This window comes from Epinephelus lanceolatus, chromosome 2, assembly GCF_041903045.1.
Source record: "Epinephelus lanceolatus isolate andai-2023 chromosome 2, ASM4190304v1, whole genome shotgun sequence".
NCBI lineage: Eukaryota > Metazoa > Chordata > Actinopteri > Perciformes > Serranidae > Epinephelus > Epinephelus lanceolatus.
In genome coordinates this window covers 52,746,438-52,763,849 of record NC_135735.1, presented here as the reverse complement: position 1 = coordinate 52,763,849, position 17,412 = coordinate 52,746,438, and positions in this window count along the sequence as shown.

Below are 17,412 nucleotides of genomic sequence, written 5' to 3'. Positions count from 1 at the left end.
GGGGGTGGGGGTAACTTCTTCAGTTGCAAGTTTCTCATCCACAGATCAGTTTACTCAGCTGGTCTCCTCCCCATGGTCTAAGTGGCAAATTATCAAACCATTCTAAATATATTCACGTGACCTCAAAAGTCACATAACTATAGCAACATGTGCACATGCAGGCTTTTTTATTCATACATGACATAATAGCTTCATTTGCATGAAGTGGTATTATGTGGTAGTGAGGGTCCGTGTACCTTTTGATAGTTTGATATTTTGTTTTCAAAATAAAACGGATTTACGGAAATACGGCCGTTTTCCCGTTATTCCGTTTTGAGACACAAAACGAAATAACGGAAGTGCTTCCGTTTTTCCGTTTTCTCTTTCAAAACCAAATTACGGAAAAACCAAATTGAAACGAGACCCAGATGCATTAGCTAGGTACAAATAGGATAGGCCCAGTACTCTATGTCATTGTTTTCTCTCTGCTCAATTCCTACAACATTGCTTTTTGTGTTTATCTTTCTTAACCCCACCTGAACAACCACTAGTCTATAAAAATGTTATGTAATGTTTTATGTTTCCAAATCAAATGAAATCAAAATGATAGTAGGCCTATTTACCATATTGTTCAACCAGGTGAAGTTCCAAAAACATAGGCTAATCTGTGGCATTTTACTAATCTAAAATAGGCCTACATGTGCCGCCCTCTTCAAGGGTAAAAAATGTCCTGACATCATGTTTGTTTCACTTATGTTGTAGGATGGGAAGTCATCAAATATTAGCAAAACTCACAGAGTGAGAGAGACCTGCAATGTCTGTTTGTCAGTCTGTCAGACTGTCCTGGCCATAATAGTATTAAACTTAAAATCTGCACCATATCATTAATGATTAACAAGACTGAGTAACTACATTGGAGTTGGAACCCAGGATCAACTCTGTGAACATACAAGGAGTTATACATGTAAGCAGAAAGGAGAGTGGAGAGAAACATGATGTAAAGAGAAAGCTTGGATAAATGACATGCAGTAATCATTTCGTCCATCGCTGCTTACTTGGGTGACATGCATAAGATTTGTCTACTTCTCATGAGAATTGTGTCATATAACACACGCGGCCTGCGTCTAGGACACAATGCAGCGGATAAGGCACGGCGACTTGTTGTTGACAAACTCCTTGAGGAAACTGACATTCTTTGTCTACAAGAAACTTTTCTTGCTAAACAGGACCTGGACAAGCTCAACTCTGTTCATAGTAACTTCCATGGGGTGGGGGAGTCAACCACAGATTTGAGCTTGGGGTTGGTTCAAGGCAGAATACCTGGAGGTGTGGCCATTATGTGGCATAAAAAATATGACCATCTGATCAGTGTGATTAGATTGAGAGTAGACTGGTGTGTTGCAATAAAAGTTTCTTATAATGGTAATGTTCTTATCATTTTGAATGTTTACACACCTTATGAATGTTCCAGTAACGAGGACGAATATCTTCAAAAGCTTGCTTTTATTGGCTCTTTTATTGAGGAAAATGAATGTACCTGTATTTATGTAATGGGTGATTTGAATGCAGATATCTCTGATAGGAAGTCTGTGTTTGGCCGATACCTAGTTGAATTTTGTCATGATAATAAGCTCTTGTTAACAAGTAAGATCCATTTGCCAACAGATAGCTATACATATGTCAGTGAGGCTTGGAATACAACATCCTGGCTAGATCATTGTGTAAGCACAGCTGATGCCCATGAATGTGTGGATAAAGTTGAGATTTTGTATGGGTTTGCAACAATGGACCACATGCCTGTCTCCATTATGCTCAATGTAGAAAACCTACCTACAATGACCACGGATGATAATCAGGTTAATCATGGTGGGAAAATTGAGTGGGCTAAACTCTCAGAGAACGACCTGCTACATTATCATGACTTGACTGAGAAGACCATAGGTAACAATGAAATTCCATATGATGCTATAATGTGTGATAATTTCAACTGTGGTATGCCAAATCACAAAGAAGAGCTATGTGTACTATATGGCAGAATTGTGCAGGGTCTGAATGAGGCTAGTAAACCACTCATTCAGAGAAAAGCAAAGAAGTACAGCTTCAGGCCAGGCTGGAATGAGTATGTGGATGAACTCCACCAGCAAGCCAGAGAAGCTTTTAAAAATTGGATTATCGCTGGTAAATCAAGGCATGGACCTGAGAGTGAAATTAAAAAGAAAGCTGTTGCTAGGTTCAAATATGCAATTGGGAAATTGGCTTTAAACAAATCCTGTGGCCTTCATCTGATCTCTGCAGAGCATTTGAAATTTTCATGAATGAAATTTTCATTTTCAAGAATGAATGAATGAGTGAATGAATGAACTAGAAAATTTCACATGAAATTTTGAGTGTGCCTGATGCTCGCTGCCAACTAGTATCCCCATACCAATACGCTAATTATTAATAGCAGTAAATGTATCACTGTGTGTCTGTGTGTGTGTGCATGCCTGAATGTGTGTATGTTCACGTGCTGTCGCCGCGTTTGTGTATGTGTGAGTCTGTTTGTCTGTCTGTGTGTATGTCCACTTACAGATAGAAAAAACAGCTTAACTTAACAGCTAAAAAAGACTGCAGTCTAAAATGTCCAAGATGGACACAGAAAGACAGAGACAGACAGACAGACCCAGACAGGCAGACTGACACATATGTAATTACCTCTGTATGATGAGGCTTTAACTGCAAAGAAGTCAGGTTGCTGAAATATTCAAATTTGACTGTGCTGTGACACACAGACGATTGGCCGAACGGCTGGAGTTGATTCAGCCAATCACCAGTTGGCAATGGCACAGTCAAATTTAAATACACCAAGAAAAGGCAGAAACTGAGCCAAAAGTTCCTCTCAAACTCCAACTGTTTAATGAAAAACCGTAAGTGCTACAGCTACAAAAAGCACACCGTGAGCGAGAGGACAGGATGCGGATCACAAAGGTGTAAATTTCATTTCTGTGGTGTGAAAAATGAGGCCAGAGCCATGATGGACATAAGTGGAATGGTCTGCTTTCTTCCAGAAATTTGGGCTCTCACTTAACATGGGAGTGAATGGGGCAGTTGGTTGGACTTGTTGTCCTTTTAGACCACCTGCAGCCAAAACCCTAAATCCATTTTCTTCAGCGGTCACACCTCTGCGACCGGAACGGCTTTTCCTACAATTTGGTGTACAATTTGTGTATGTAGAGTGAACAATGTGGCCGCACCAGCGAGTTTAAGGGAAAATTTCTTGATGATTTCAGAGGTGCTGTGCACTCCAGCGATGACATCACCCACTCTAACTCTCAACATTCCACGCAATACACACCCATTATAAATTCTAAGAAGGGCTGAAAATTTCATGATTTTTAAACAGCTGGTGTAGAAAAACTAAAAGAGATATGGAAAATATGAATCAGTCACTGAAAGTCGATGGCAATGTCAACATTTCAGAGTTGGAATGGAGTTTCTACGTGAATGTATGAGTTCGTGAAGTGTGGGTGAAGATGAGTGAGTTTGAAGGATTTTCTCATTGACTTCCATTATAACCAAGTTTCAGAAAAAGCTGAATATTTTGGAAAGTTTGAATGGGATTGAAAAGTTGAATCATATGTAAAAAGTCAAGGAATTGCTGAATATTTTCCAGTTTGAATGGAGTTTCTAGCTGAAATTATGAATCCGTAGTTACCGTTTGAAATTTTGTGATTTTTGAAGATTCCGTAATTCATTTTCAATGGAGAAAACGGTTTGGCGGTGGCGCCCCCTATGTGCCAATCTCAAAATCTTTTTTTGGGTGTGTTCTTGGTCCCCTTCTGATGATATTTACCCAGTTTTGTGACGATCGGAAAAACGGTTAACATTTTACAGCCGATATTCGCTAAGCCCCACCCTTTCAAAGGACACTTTGCTTGACGGCAGCCGTGTTTTTCGTCCGATCTTGCTCATTTATAATAGAAATGAGTGTCTCGGTCCCCCGATGCCTCATACCAAGTTTGGTGTTGATAGCACAAATATTTCAAAAGCTTATTCATTTTACTGTTTTTAACATTATTAAAATTAGCAAAAATTCTGTAAGGGCGGCATTCATGGTGCAAGAGGCTTTTTTGTAGAGGACTATCCGGAGGATGTGTGTGTAAAATTTCAAGTCAATAGCACTTGTGGTGCGGCGGGCAGAGCCTTTCAAGCTTTACACTCTATGTTATAGCGCCCCCATAAGGCCGATTGGGACCAAATTTTTTGAGCAGTATTTGGATGTCATTTATAGTCCATGTACCACGTTTCATGTCCCTAGGTCCTTCCAGCTGGTCATAAATTAATAAAACGCAAATTATGACGGTTAATGACGAATAGGCCACGCCCACTTTCACCTATCAACATGGCACTCAAGATATGAGTTAATAGCCACCCCTAGAGCATGCATACCAAATTTGGTGAAATTCCATCCAATGGTCTTTGAGATACAGATGTGTGGCATTTATAGTGCCCCCTATAGGCTGAGCTCAAAATGCTTTGGTAGGCAGCTTCCAAGCCTCATTGTGGACCTACCCACCAAGTTTGGTGATGATAGGTCAAAGGGTGTGGGAGTTATGGCCAATCAATTCTAAGCTCCGCCCACAGCAAAGATTCATTGGTCCGTGGCGGCCATGTTTTTTGACCAATCTGGCTCATTTATAATAGAAATGTGTCTTGTCATCCCCCAAAGCCGTGTACCAAATTTGGTGTTGATGGAGTCAAAATTGTAAAAGTTTATGTCACTTTACTGTTTTTCAAATTATGCAAATTAGCAAAAAATCTAGTCAGACGGAGCTTAATGGTCCCAGAGGCTTTTTTGTAGAGCACATTGAGCTGGACCTGTGTGTCAAATTTCAAGTCAATCAGACTTATGGTGTGAGGGGCGTGGCCTCCCAAAAAAGTCATTTTTAAGCCTTAATTACAGCGCCACCATGTGGCCGAATGGGCTCATATTTTAATAAAAGTTGATGCACATCATTTCCAATCATTGGGCCAAGTTTCAGGTTTCTGGCTTATTCCAGCTCACGGGAATTTGAGCTCAAGCGGCAGACAACAAAAAATAATAATAATAATAATAATAATAATAATAAACCGGTACAATCTTAGAAGGGTTCTACCCCTTCGGGGTTAGAACCCTAATAATAATAATAATAATAATAATAATAATAATAAACCGGTACAATCTTAGAAGGGTTCTACCCCTTCGGGGTTAGAACCCTAACAATAATAATAATAATAATAAACCGGTACAATCTTAGAAGGGTTCTACCCCTTCGGGGTTAGAACTCTAATAATAATAATAATAATAATAATAATAAACCGGTACAATCTTAGAAGGGTTCTACCCCTTCGGGGTTAGAACCCTAATAACTCCCTTCATACTCCTGTCGGGAGTTATTTTTTCAGTAATCACCGGCTCACTATACTTACTATAACCTCGATTAGGCCTACTTTATTGCACCAAACAATGCACTTATTAATGGAAAAAATGTCTCTTAATGTGTAAACATGTAAAGTAGGCTATTATTAAACGCAGTCAACTAGTGTTAACATAGACTCAGATAGATAAATAGATAGATAGATAGATAGATCTGGGCTTTTATTTTGTTAGATGTACGTCTATCTATTTCCAGGTCACGTGTCACGTGTCTCACGTTTTACCTCTTACCTTTCCTCTGACAGAAAGACACCAAAAATTTTTTGCAAAAACCATAATTGGCCTGTTTGAGTTTGGATTTCCAATTTTTCCTTTACAAACGAAAAACAAGACCATATGATTCCGTTTTTTGTTTTTGTTTTTAAATTGAGAAACAAAAAACCACGTGACTCCATGGGTTGTTTCATTCTTCATTCCAAAACGAGTAAGGACAAAAGGAATATTCAATAACGAAAAAACGGCTCAGTTTTAATTGGTCTTTTGTTTTTTTGATTCTGACATCAAAAATGGTTTTCTGACATCAAAAATGTTTTTTCCGTTCTTCATTTTGAAAGAAATATCAAAATAACGTTTTTTTCATTTGTCAATTAGAAATGAATTAAGAATCATCCAAAGATACCTAGACCGACCAAGGTACCTTTTAACCGTTTGTTTTCTGGGAATAACTGACACAATCAGAAACTACAAAGGTCCGTGTATTCATTCCATTTTCAATTTAAAATCAAAAATCAAAAAAATGAAAAAAACAGTTTGTTTTTTCATTATTCATTTAATAATCAAATTCAAAAATACAAAAATGGTTTGTTTTTCTTATTTTTGATTTTATGCTCACATCAAAAATAGCAAATCGAAAAATAGGCCACGATTAAAATTTGATTTTGATTTTTCATTTGATCCAACTTGCGTGACCCGGAACTATTTTCTACTATTAATTCATTGCCACAGGTAAGCAATGACATGACATGCCACACTCAAAAACTTAAACTTTGCAGATCCTTTATATTGTTTTTGAAATAATCCAACCTGTTATGGTGATGACAACCATCATCACTTCTCATAAGTGTCACAACGCTAACATCATGTGTCAAATGAAGTGATTAGTTCATTGAATATCAATATCTAGATACAGCATTTCCACCAGCACATTCTGTCATGTGTGTAGGCTGAGTCACTTTGAACACCTGTCACCTCACACAGTACAATGACATCCAATAAAACTGCTCTGCCATGATGTACTTTCATTATGCCAAACTTTATAATCATTTGTTTTAACAGTACTAGTATTTATTATTATCATTACTTATTTAGGGCCCGAGCGACGTCGAAGTCGTCAGTGAGGACCCTATTGTAATCGCGCTGTTTATTATTAGGGCCCGAGCGACGACGAAGTCGTCTGTGAGGACCCTATTGTAATCGCGCTGTTTATTAGGGCCCGAGCAGGAGACCTCCAAGGTCCCTATTGTTTTTCTCCTGATCATTTATTTATATACAGTACAGGCCAAAAGTTTGGACACACCTTCTCATTCAATGCGTTTTCTTTATTTTCATGACTATTTACATTGTAGATTCTCACTGAAGGCATCAAAACTATGAATGAACACGTGGAGTTATGTACTTAACAAAAAAAGGTGAAATAACTGAAAACATGTTTTATATTCTAGTTTCTTCAAAATAGCCACCCTTTGCTCTGATTACTGCTTTGCACACTCTTGGCATTCTCTCCATGAGCTTCAAGAGGTAGTCACCTGAAATGGTTTTCCAACAGTCTTGAAGGAGTTCCCAGAGGTGTTTAGCACTTGTTGGCCCCTTTGCCTTCACTCTGCGGTCCAGCTCACCCCAAACCATCTCGATTGGGTTCAGGTGCGGTGACTGCGGAGGCCAGGTCATCTGCCGCAGCACTCCATCACTCTCCTTCTTGGTCAAATAGCCCTTACACAGCCTGGAGGTGTGTTTGGGGTCATTGTCCTGTTGAAAAATAAATGATGGTCCAACTAAACGCAAACCGGATGGGATGGCATGTCGCTGCAGGATGCTGTGGTAGCCATGCTGGTTGAGTGTGCCTTCAATTTTGAATAAATCCCCAACAGTGTCACCAGCAAAACACCCCCACACCATCACACCTCCTCCTCCATGCTTCACAGTGGGAACCAGGCATGTGGAATCCATCCGTTCACCTTTTCTGCGTCTCACAAAGACACGGCGGTTGGAACCAAAGATCTCAAATTTGGACTCATCAGACCAAAGCACAGATTTCCACTGGTCTAATGTCCATTCCTTGTGTTTCTTGGCCCAAACAAATCTCTTCTGCTTGTTGCCTCTCCTTAGCAGTGGTTTCCTAGCAGCTATTTGACCATGAAGGCATGATTCGCGCAGTCTCCTCTTAACAGTTGTTCTAGAGATGGGTCTGCTGCTAGAACTCTGTGTGGCATTCATCTGGTCTCTGATCTGAGCTGCTGTTAACTTGCGATTTCTGAGGCTGGTGACTCGGATGAACTTATCCTCAGAAGCAGAGGTGACTCTTGGTCTTCCTTTCCTGGGTCGGTCCTCATGTGTGCCAATTTCGTTGTAGCGCTTGATGGTTTTTGCGACTCCACTTGGGGACACATTTAAAGTTTTTGCAATTTTCTGGACTGACTGACCTTCATTTCTTAAAGTAATGATGGCCACTCGTTTTTCTTTAGTTAGCTGATTGGTTCTTGCCATAATATGAATTTTAACAGTTGTCCAATAGGGCTGTCGGCTGTGTATTAACCTGACTTCTACACAACACAACTGATGGTCCCAACCCCATTGATAAAGCAAGAAATTCCACTAATTAACCCTGATAAGGCACACCTGTGAAGTGGAAACCATTTCAGGTGACTACCTCTTGAAGCTCATGGAGAGAATGCCAAGCGTGTGCAAAGCAGTAATCAGAGCAAAGGGTGGCTATTTTGAAGAAACTAGAATATAAAACATGTTTTCAGTTATTTCACCTTTTTTTGTTAAGTACATAACTCCACATGTGTTCATTCATAGTTTTGATGCCTTCAGTGAGAATCCACAATGTAAATAGTCATGAAAATAAAGACAACACATTGAATGAGAAGGTGTGTCCAAACTTTTGGCCTGTACTGTATATATATATATATATATATATATATATATAGATATGGATATATAGATATAGATATATATATTTTTTTTTTTTTCTTCCGCCCATATGATTGCATTTTTCACTGCCTGAACACACCCCAAAACTCACCAAACTTGGAATATAAGTCACACCTGGCAAAAAATTTTATAATCTATTGTCCTCCTGAATTTCCACCACTAGGTGGCACTATCATTAAGGAAAGTGCGTTTTGGCTCATAACTGTCGCAAACCTACTTTTTCGAACTCCTCCCAGGCAATTTCACCGATTGGCATGAAAGTCTGCACACAGCATCTGTGGACCCTCCCGCCAAAAAGTTATTAAAAGAATTTCGATATTCCAAACAATACTCAAGTTATTAAATAGCAACTTCCTGCAGATTTAGTACAAAAGAGGAAGTGCTGCATATCTCCATATTGGTGTATCCGAATGACATGAAACTCAGTTTACTACTTCCCCATGAGCCCCTGAGGCTCTGTGCAAAAAGTCAGGTGATGACCACCAGGTGGTGCTCTTTAAATTTAAGTATTTTATATCTCATCATCGGTTGGGCGGATTAACACGAAACTTGGTATAATTATTGTCAATGCCCTCCTGAGGATATCTGACGAAGGACTTACCGATCCGCCACTAGGTGGCGCTCTGGTGGCCACCTAATTTAATATTTGGCACTGTGCCAACACCATAACACTTGTGGAAATGAAATTGATAGGGGTGGTGTAGACTGGCCCCTGTAACTCACACACCAAAAATGACCAGCAGGTGGCACTATTTTCAATGCAAAAGCACAACTCCCATGTAACATGTCAAACATTTTGAAACTTTATATCTCAGTGTTCCCTGAATTCAGCTGAATTGTGAGATGTAAGGAACGCCCACTTCTGCATTAAATTTCCATTTGCAAAATTGCGAACAATGAAAAACCTACTATTTCGAACTCCTCCTAGGCGATTTGACTGATTTGCACCAAACTTTGCATGAAGCATCTGTGGATCCTCCTGACAAAAAGATATTAAAACAATTCTGACAGTCCAAAAAACGCCCAAAATATAAAACAACAAATTCCTGCACATTGTTTTCAAAACAGACAGTCTTTCATATCTTGACCAAATACAGTCGGATTACCACAACACTTTCGCTAATTGTGTTCCATGGCCCGATGAGGGTTTGTGCAAAATTCGGTGCAAATCGGCCAATAGGTGGCGTTCTGGTGGCAGTCTAATTAGTGTGAACGGAAGAAAATTGGAAAATCTTCAAATCCTCTTCAAAACTCATCGACTTTCAACCTCTTCTTGTCCCTTATACTTTGAGCTAGAGACAACATGTCAACTTTTAAAGAGTCAGAAGACCTTGAACTATTGGGCATGTATTCAGCTTCTACTTTTTGGAAAAATACATACGTGGGTTGGGTGCCTACCTGTATACTGGAAATGTAAGTAAGAGATAACGTGTATTTTTTTATTTATTTCAGCTGACAAGACTTCTAGGTGCACGCCCCCCCGACGGCACCATGCCCCGACACGCGTGGACTGCGAGGGCCCGTTCATCGCTGCTTGCAGCTTTCATTATTCTTCTTCTTCTCCGCATGTAATCCCCAATTTGGCCCCTTTCCCAAATTCAAAAACTCACCAAATTTGGCACACCCATTTGGTCTGGCGAAAAAATTTTATACTCTATTGTCGTCCTCAATTTCCACCACTAGGTGGCGCTATAATCAAGGACAGTATGTTTTGGGTCATAACTCCCACATACTTTGTGGCACATTCAAAAACCTTGTATCCACGCGTTCAGTGAATTGTGCTGAATCTCGTGATATAGGCCACGCCCATTTCCGCCTACGTTTTTTTTCCGCAAATTTGCAAAATGTTGCAAACTTACTTTTTCGAACCCCTCCCAGGCAATTTCACCGATTTGCACGAAACTTTGCACACAGCATCTGTGGACTCTTCTGACAAAAAGTTATTAAAAGAATTTTGAAATTCCAAAGAATACTGAAGTAATTAAATAGCAGCTTCCTGCAGATTTGGTACAAAACAGGAAGTGCTGCATATCTCCATATTGGTATATCCGAATGACATGAAACTCAGTTTACTACTTCCCCATGAGCCCCTGAGGCTCTGTGCAAAATGTCAGGCGATGACCACCAGGTGGCGCTATTTAAATTGAAGTATTTTATATCTCAACGTCGGTTGAGTGGATTAACACGAAACTTGGTATAATTATTGTCAATGCCCTCCTGAGGAAGTCTGATGAAGGACTAACCGATCTGCCACTAGGTGGCGCTCTGGTGGCCGTCCAATTTAATATTTGGCACTGTGCCAACACCATAACACTCATGGAAATAAAATTGATAGGGGTGGTATAGACTGGCCCCTGTAACTCACACACCAAAAATGACCAGCAGGTGGCGCTATTTTCAATGCAAAAGCGTTTTTAGCTAATAACTCCCACAAAATATGTCGCACATTGTTAAACCTTCTATTTACGTGTTCTCTGAATTCTGCTGAATTGTGTGGTGTAAGCCACGCCCACTTTCACGGTAACTTTCCAGTCGCTAAATCGCCACAAATGAAAAACCTACTATTTCGAACTCCTCCTAGGCGATTTGACTGATTTGCACCAAACTTTGCATGAAGCATCTGTGGACCCTCCTGACAAAAAGTTATTACAAGAATTTTGATAGTCCAAAAAACGCCCAAAATATAAAACAACAAATTCCTGCACATTGTTTTCAAAACAGACAGTCTTTAATATCTTGACCAAATACAGTCCGATTACCACAATACTTTTGCTGATTGTGTTCCATGGCCCGTTGAGAGTTTGTGCAAAATTTGGTGCAAATCGGCTAATAGGTGGCATTCTGGTGGCAGTCTAATTAGTGTGAATGGAAGTAAATTGTAAAATCTTCAAATCCTCTTCAAAACTCATCGACTTTCAACCTCTTCTTGTCCCTCATACTTTGTGCTAGAGACACCATGTCAACTTTTAAAGTGTCAGAAGACCTTGAACGCATTAACTGTACATAATTATCTATCTTTATCTTTATTTCGGCCATGACTGGTAGATAACTATCTTGCCACCAGGTGGTCTTTGGCTGCTACCGTTATAAACACAAGAGACCGCACATGCGCAGTTGCGCACTCTCAGCTGATTGTAAACAGATAAGATGGCGACAAGACACAACTTCAGTGTTCATTTAAAGCTAGACGTTTTGTAATATTCCGAACAAATGTCGGGGGAATACGCAGCGGGGCATATCACGCCTGGTATGTAGAGGATGGCAACAAGACCTTCACAAAAGGAGGGAACATGAGAGCAGCTGACAAACGCAAGATAACGACATACTGTCTGCAGGTCCAGTAATTTCCTCTTTGGTTGGTGTCATGACTGCCCAGTACCTGGACAACCGAGCCGTGGCGGCACATGGGTATGTGGCGTCCCGTCTGGTGGGTCTGGGGTTTTTTTATGAACTGATAATGTTATTCCGTGTGTGTGTGTGTGTGTGTGTGTTAGAGTGCGGCATGGCCACATATTTCTGTTCGAACCCGAACCAAGCCCGACATTATTTATAACCAAAGCACTGAGTTTGTGCCACACAGTTGTTACGGCTGAATTATTAATAAATGGTTGTGTGTTGACGTTCACCACGCTATCCCGATGTGCTTTAGGTAACGTATAATTTGTGGTTTATTAGCGTTATAAGCGTTCAGCCTCTAATGTGTGTATAGCGCATCTCACTCAGTTAGCACTCGGCTAACTCCCGGGAGCATTCTCGGTGGTCGATATTAGCGGAGACATGCCGGTGGTTGAACACTCGCTGAGCTAATGTGGACTAATGTTTGACTCCGTGGTCTGTTGTAGAGCATTGTGTTGTGTTTCGTGCACAAGCAGGTGTACGGGGGTTGCCGTGTGTTTGTATATCCGTTATAGCTCAATAAACATGCATTTTATCTCGGGATGTCTTGTAATTTTCTTCACCCCTTCTTTGTCCTGCAATGAATGAGTGCACTGGCTTTCTACTACACCACAGCGCCACTTTAGCGGTTGGGAGGTGTATTGCACATTGGTGGTAAGTGTGAAATCTGTGACTATGCAGTTAATACATTACATGTTTGATCTGAACGTTTATGGAGACGTTAATTGGTCGAGACCGGGAACCCCCCAATGAAAAACGGGGATCGTTTTCAAGATGTTTATGCAATGAACGTATTAGTCCAAGGCTAGTGCAGTATGTAAACACAGGCCGTGTCTTCACATATCCGCGCTGCCGTCTCAAGACTGCTTCGCGCATGCTCCCTTTCTGGGAGATGTAGTCAATGTGGTTGCTTTGGGTCTTCTGTGTTGTGTTTGACATTGTTAAATATGTAAATAATGTGTAGGTAGATTCATGTTATATGTATGGCAACAGTCTTGTTTAGAATGATAGCTGATGGAGAAAATATTAACCAGCTTAAAGACTTATGTTCTATTTATTGTGTGGCAAGTGGAAACAGCTGGCATATGACGCCTGCTTAGGGTGTGTAACCATCTTTATCTATGGAAGCCCATTTTCGCCAGTAATGGAAAAAAAGAAATTGCTATTCCTAATCAAAATTGTGAGATAAAAAGTCATTATTACGAATGTAGCCTAGTTTTAAAATTAATTTGTGGCATGTTGTCTTTTAAGGTGTGTGGCATCACGGTGGCTTCAGATGGGACAGAGGATGAGATGATTCGCTGCTTTAAGGCAGGACAACTAGTACACTGTGTTGTAGTCAATAGTAAATATTGGTGATTTACAAAAACACCAAAAACTATTTTTTACTGTTAATGTAAACATTGTTACTGTAAATAAGTGCTTTCTTTGTAATACTATATAGAAAATATTCATTTTTACTGTAAAGACAGCTTTACATAAATATTTCTGCTGTTTAAATTAAAAAAATACAGGATTTGTATTTTCAAATTTGGCTGTGATTTAAAAAAAAAACATTTTTATTGAAAGCCTCCTTCAAATAGTAGCCTGCCCCTATTTGTAGCCTGGTCCCAAACTATTATTTTGTTAATAGTGGCCCAGGCTACTATTTGAGGAAATCTCATCTGTATGTATGTAACATACAGTCAATGGCCACTTTGTGTACACCTGTGTAATCTAATGCAATCCAGTAAAACGACTATACCATGATTTTTTCCCTGAAGCGTATAAATTTTCAGTTATTGTTGACATCATCTAGAAAGTGGTGACTCTACTTTGTTTATTATTGAGGTCATAGTCAATGGTGGTGGTGTACTGAGGTGGCCTCCTAATTTTGTCTAATTGAGGAGGACAAATATTAGGAACACTTTTAAATATATTGCACTCCAATACACCAACACCACCCACTACGACCTCAACAACAAAGTAGAATAATCACTTTTCTTACAAAAGCTGAAAAAGTAAAAGCTTTGTAAACGTACAATGTGTGGCAGAGCTGTTGTATTGGATTGTATTAGATTGCACAAGTGTACCTAATAAAGTGGACAGTAAGCCCCACATTTACACCACCAATCCATGCCTGCTCTGGGTCTCCCCGCAGCCCCTGGTTGCTCAACAGCCTCAGCCCCTGAGACCATGCTGATCAAAAGTTATTAAAAGCTTTTCTCTATGTCAAGAGGTGTGGCTACTATGACATTGCCCTCGCCACCAAATATGTTTGGCTTTTTGATGGCTTCAGCGACATCATATTCACATGAAATTGATACACAGGTCAAAAATGGTGAGCTCATACATCTGATAGGGGCGTCGCCCATGGGGGGGTGACAAAATGCCTCTATAGCGCCCCCTTAAATTTTTCAACATACCCTTCCCATAGGGGGTTTTTTGGAGTAGGAAGATGAAACGTCACACCACGTCAGGGTTAACTCACTCTGAGTTTTCACATAACTGCTTCAGTGATGCGTGCTGCTGGCCCCCCGCGTAGACGCGGGAGAGCGAGGGCCCGGTCACAGCTGCTTGCAGCTTTAATTATTATTATTAGGGCCCGAGCGACGACGAAGTCGTCCGTGAGGACCCTATTGTAATTGCGCTGTTTATTATTATTATTTATTATTATTATTATTACGAACATTAAATCCCCAATTTGGCCCCTTTCCCAAATTCAAAAACTCACCAAATTTGGCACACGCATTTGGTCTGGTGAAAAATTTTCGCGCCACAGCCCCCACGTGCCTCAGGCCCCCGTGGTTACATGGGGGAGCGAGGGCCCGATCACAGCTGCTTGCAGCTTTAATTATTATTATTATTATTATTAGGGCCCGAGCGATGACGAAGTCGTCCGTGAGGACCCTATTGTAATCGCTCTTCTTCTTCTTCTTCTTCGCATATAATCCCCAATTTGGCCCCTTTCCCAAATTCAAAAACTCACCAAATATGGCAAACGCGTTAGGTCTGGCGAAAAATTTTATAATCTATTGTCGTCCTGAATTTCCACCACTAGGTGGCGCTATAATCAAGGAAAGTGCGTTTTGGGTCATAACTCCCATATACTTTGTGGCACATTCAAAAACCTTATATCCACGCGTTCAGTGAATTGTGCTGAATCTTGTGATATAGGCCACGGCCATTTCTGCCTACCGTTTTTTTTACGCAAATTCGCAAAATGTCGCAAACCTACTTTTTCGAACTCCTCCTAGGCAATTTCACTGATTTGCACAAAACTTTGCACATCTGTGGACTCTTCTGACAAAAAGTTATTAAAAGAATTTTGATATTCCAAAGAATACTCATTAAATAGCAGCTTCCTGCAGATTTGGTACAAAACAGGAAGTGTTGCATATCTCCATATTGGTGTGTCCGAATGACATGAAACTCAGTTCACTACTTCCAGAGACCTTGCTGATCAAAAGTTGTGCTCTGCATGTCTGTAGGTCAAAGGGCATGGCTGCTATGGCGCTGCCATTTTTGATCCATCACCATGCATATTCAAGCAGCTCTCCCTCCCACATAATTCATCCAAACTGCTTCAAAATTTCTGTACATGATAAGAGCCCCACCCTCAACGCCTCCATATGCTCGCAGGCAATCTCGCTCATGGCGCCCCCTTGTGGAAACAGGAAATGCCATCTTTTACACTGACAAACACCAACCTCAAGCTCCTGACCTGATCAGGTACATTTTGTGGCCACATGACGATCAAGTTGATGAATCTCCACAGTGACACACGTGTCCTGTCATGTTGCAGGCTGCCGCGGCGGCGGTGGCAACTTTTCATCCTACGCCACGGAACATCAACTTGTTATAAATCCTTCACGCATTGTCCGATTTGCTCAAAACTTCACGTGTGATGACAGTCCACCCCTGAACGCACCTGGCCACATCTGGTTACGCTCGTAGCGCCACCTGGTGGATAAACAAAACACTGCGTTTTTTTGCTCCTGCCAGGTTTTTTCTTCCTTCTCACTTTGCTCCACAGCCCCCGCGTGCCTCAGGCCCCCGCAGTTGCATGGGGGAGCGAGGGCCCGATCACAGCTGCTTGCAGCTTTAATTATTATTATTATGAACATTTAATTGTCAATTTGGCCCCTTTCCTAATTTCAAAAATTCACCAAATTTGGCACACGCGTTTGGTCTGGCGAAAAATTTGATATTTTGGCCGTGTTGTATGTGGATGGGGCCAAATGGCAACATAGCACCCCCTAGAAAATTTCGTGCCTCAAGCCCTGCCTGTGAGTTTCACTTACACGCATGAAAATTGGTGGCCTAATAGAACATTCCAAGACACACAAAAAATCCTCTTGGACCCATGCCATAAACCGAACAGGAAGTCAGACATTTTGATTTGAATTTTTTACGTTTGTTAGGGATTTCATCCAATCGACTTCAAATTTGGTACAGATCATCCTGAGAAAATGCTGATCAAAAGTTATTAAAAGAATGTCAGTAGGTCAAAGGGTGTGGCTGCTAGGGCGTGACAAATTTTGGCGACTTTTTGTTTTCTCACCATCGAATTTTGAACGGCTCTCACACCCACATACTTGATGCTAGCAGTTTCAAACTTGCTGGACATGATGATGGCTCCGCCCTGAACGCCCCGATATGTTAATATTCCACTTTACTCATAACGCACCCCGGTGGTAACAGGAAGTGACCAGTTTTTACTTTAACATGTTGCCACAAACTTGACCCCATCAACTTCATTCCACTTCTAATGCATGCAGAACAAGTTGGTGAAGCTACCTTATGAACGCTGTTAAGCTACATCTAATGGTGTCTGTGTCGCGGAGTGGCGACTATCGATCCCTCACCACCAAATACATTTGGCTTTTCGATGGCTTCAACAACCTCATCTCCTCAAGAAAATTGATACACAGGTCAAGAATGGTGACCTCTTACATCTGATAGGGGTGTCGCCCATGGGGGGGACAAAATGCCTCTATAGCGCCCTGCTGAAATTTTCAAAAAACCCTCCCCATAGGGGTTTTTTTTGGAGTAGGAAGATGAAAATTTGTACATCTGTGTAAGTTGCCCAGATGCACAAAAAAGTCTCTGGCACCAATGGTCTACTCCAAACAGGAAGTCGTCCATTTTGATTTAAACTTTTTATTTTGGCAGCGATTTTGTTATTTCCACAATTTTGTATTTTAACGAACTCCTCCTACAGATTTTGTCCAATCAACTTGAGATTTGGTACAGATCATCCTGAGACCACGCTGATCAAAAAGTCATTAAAAGCTTTTCAGTAGGTCAAGGGTTGTGGCCGCTATGTTGCCGCCATATTTGATGCAGTGCCATGCATCAAATTCCCAAACCCCTCTGCGTGGACTCACACTTGTTGCTGATTAGGTTATGGCCCTGTTACTGACTGAATCAAATGGTGTGAAAGCAGT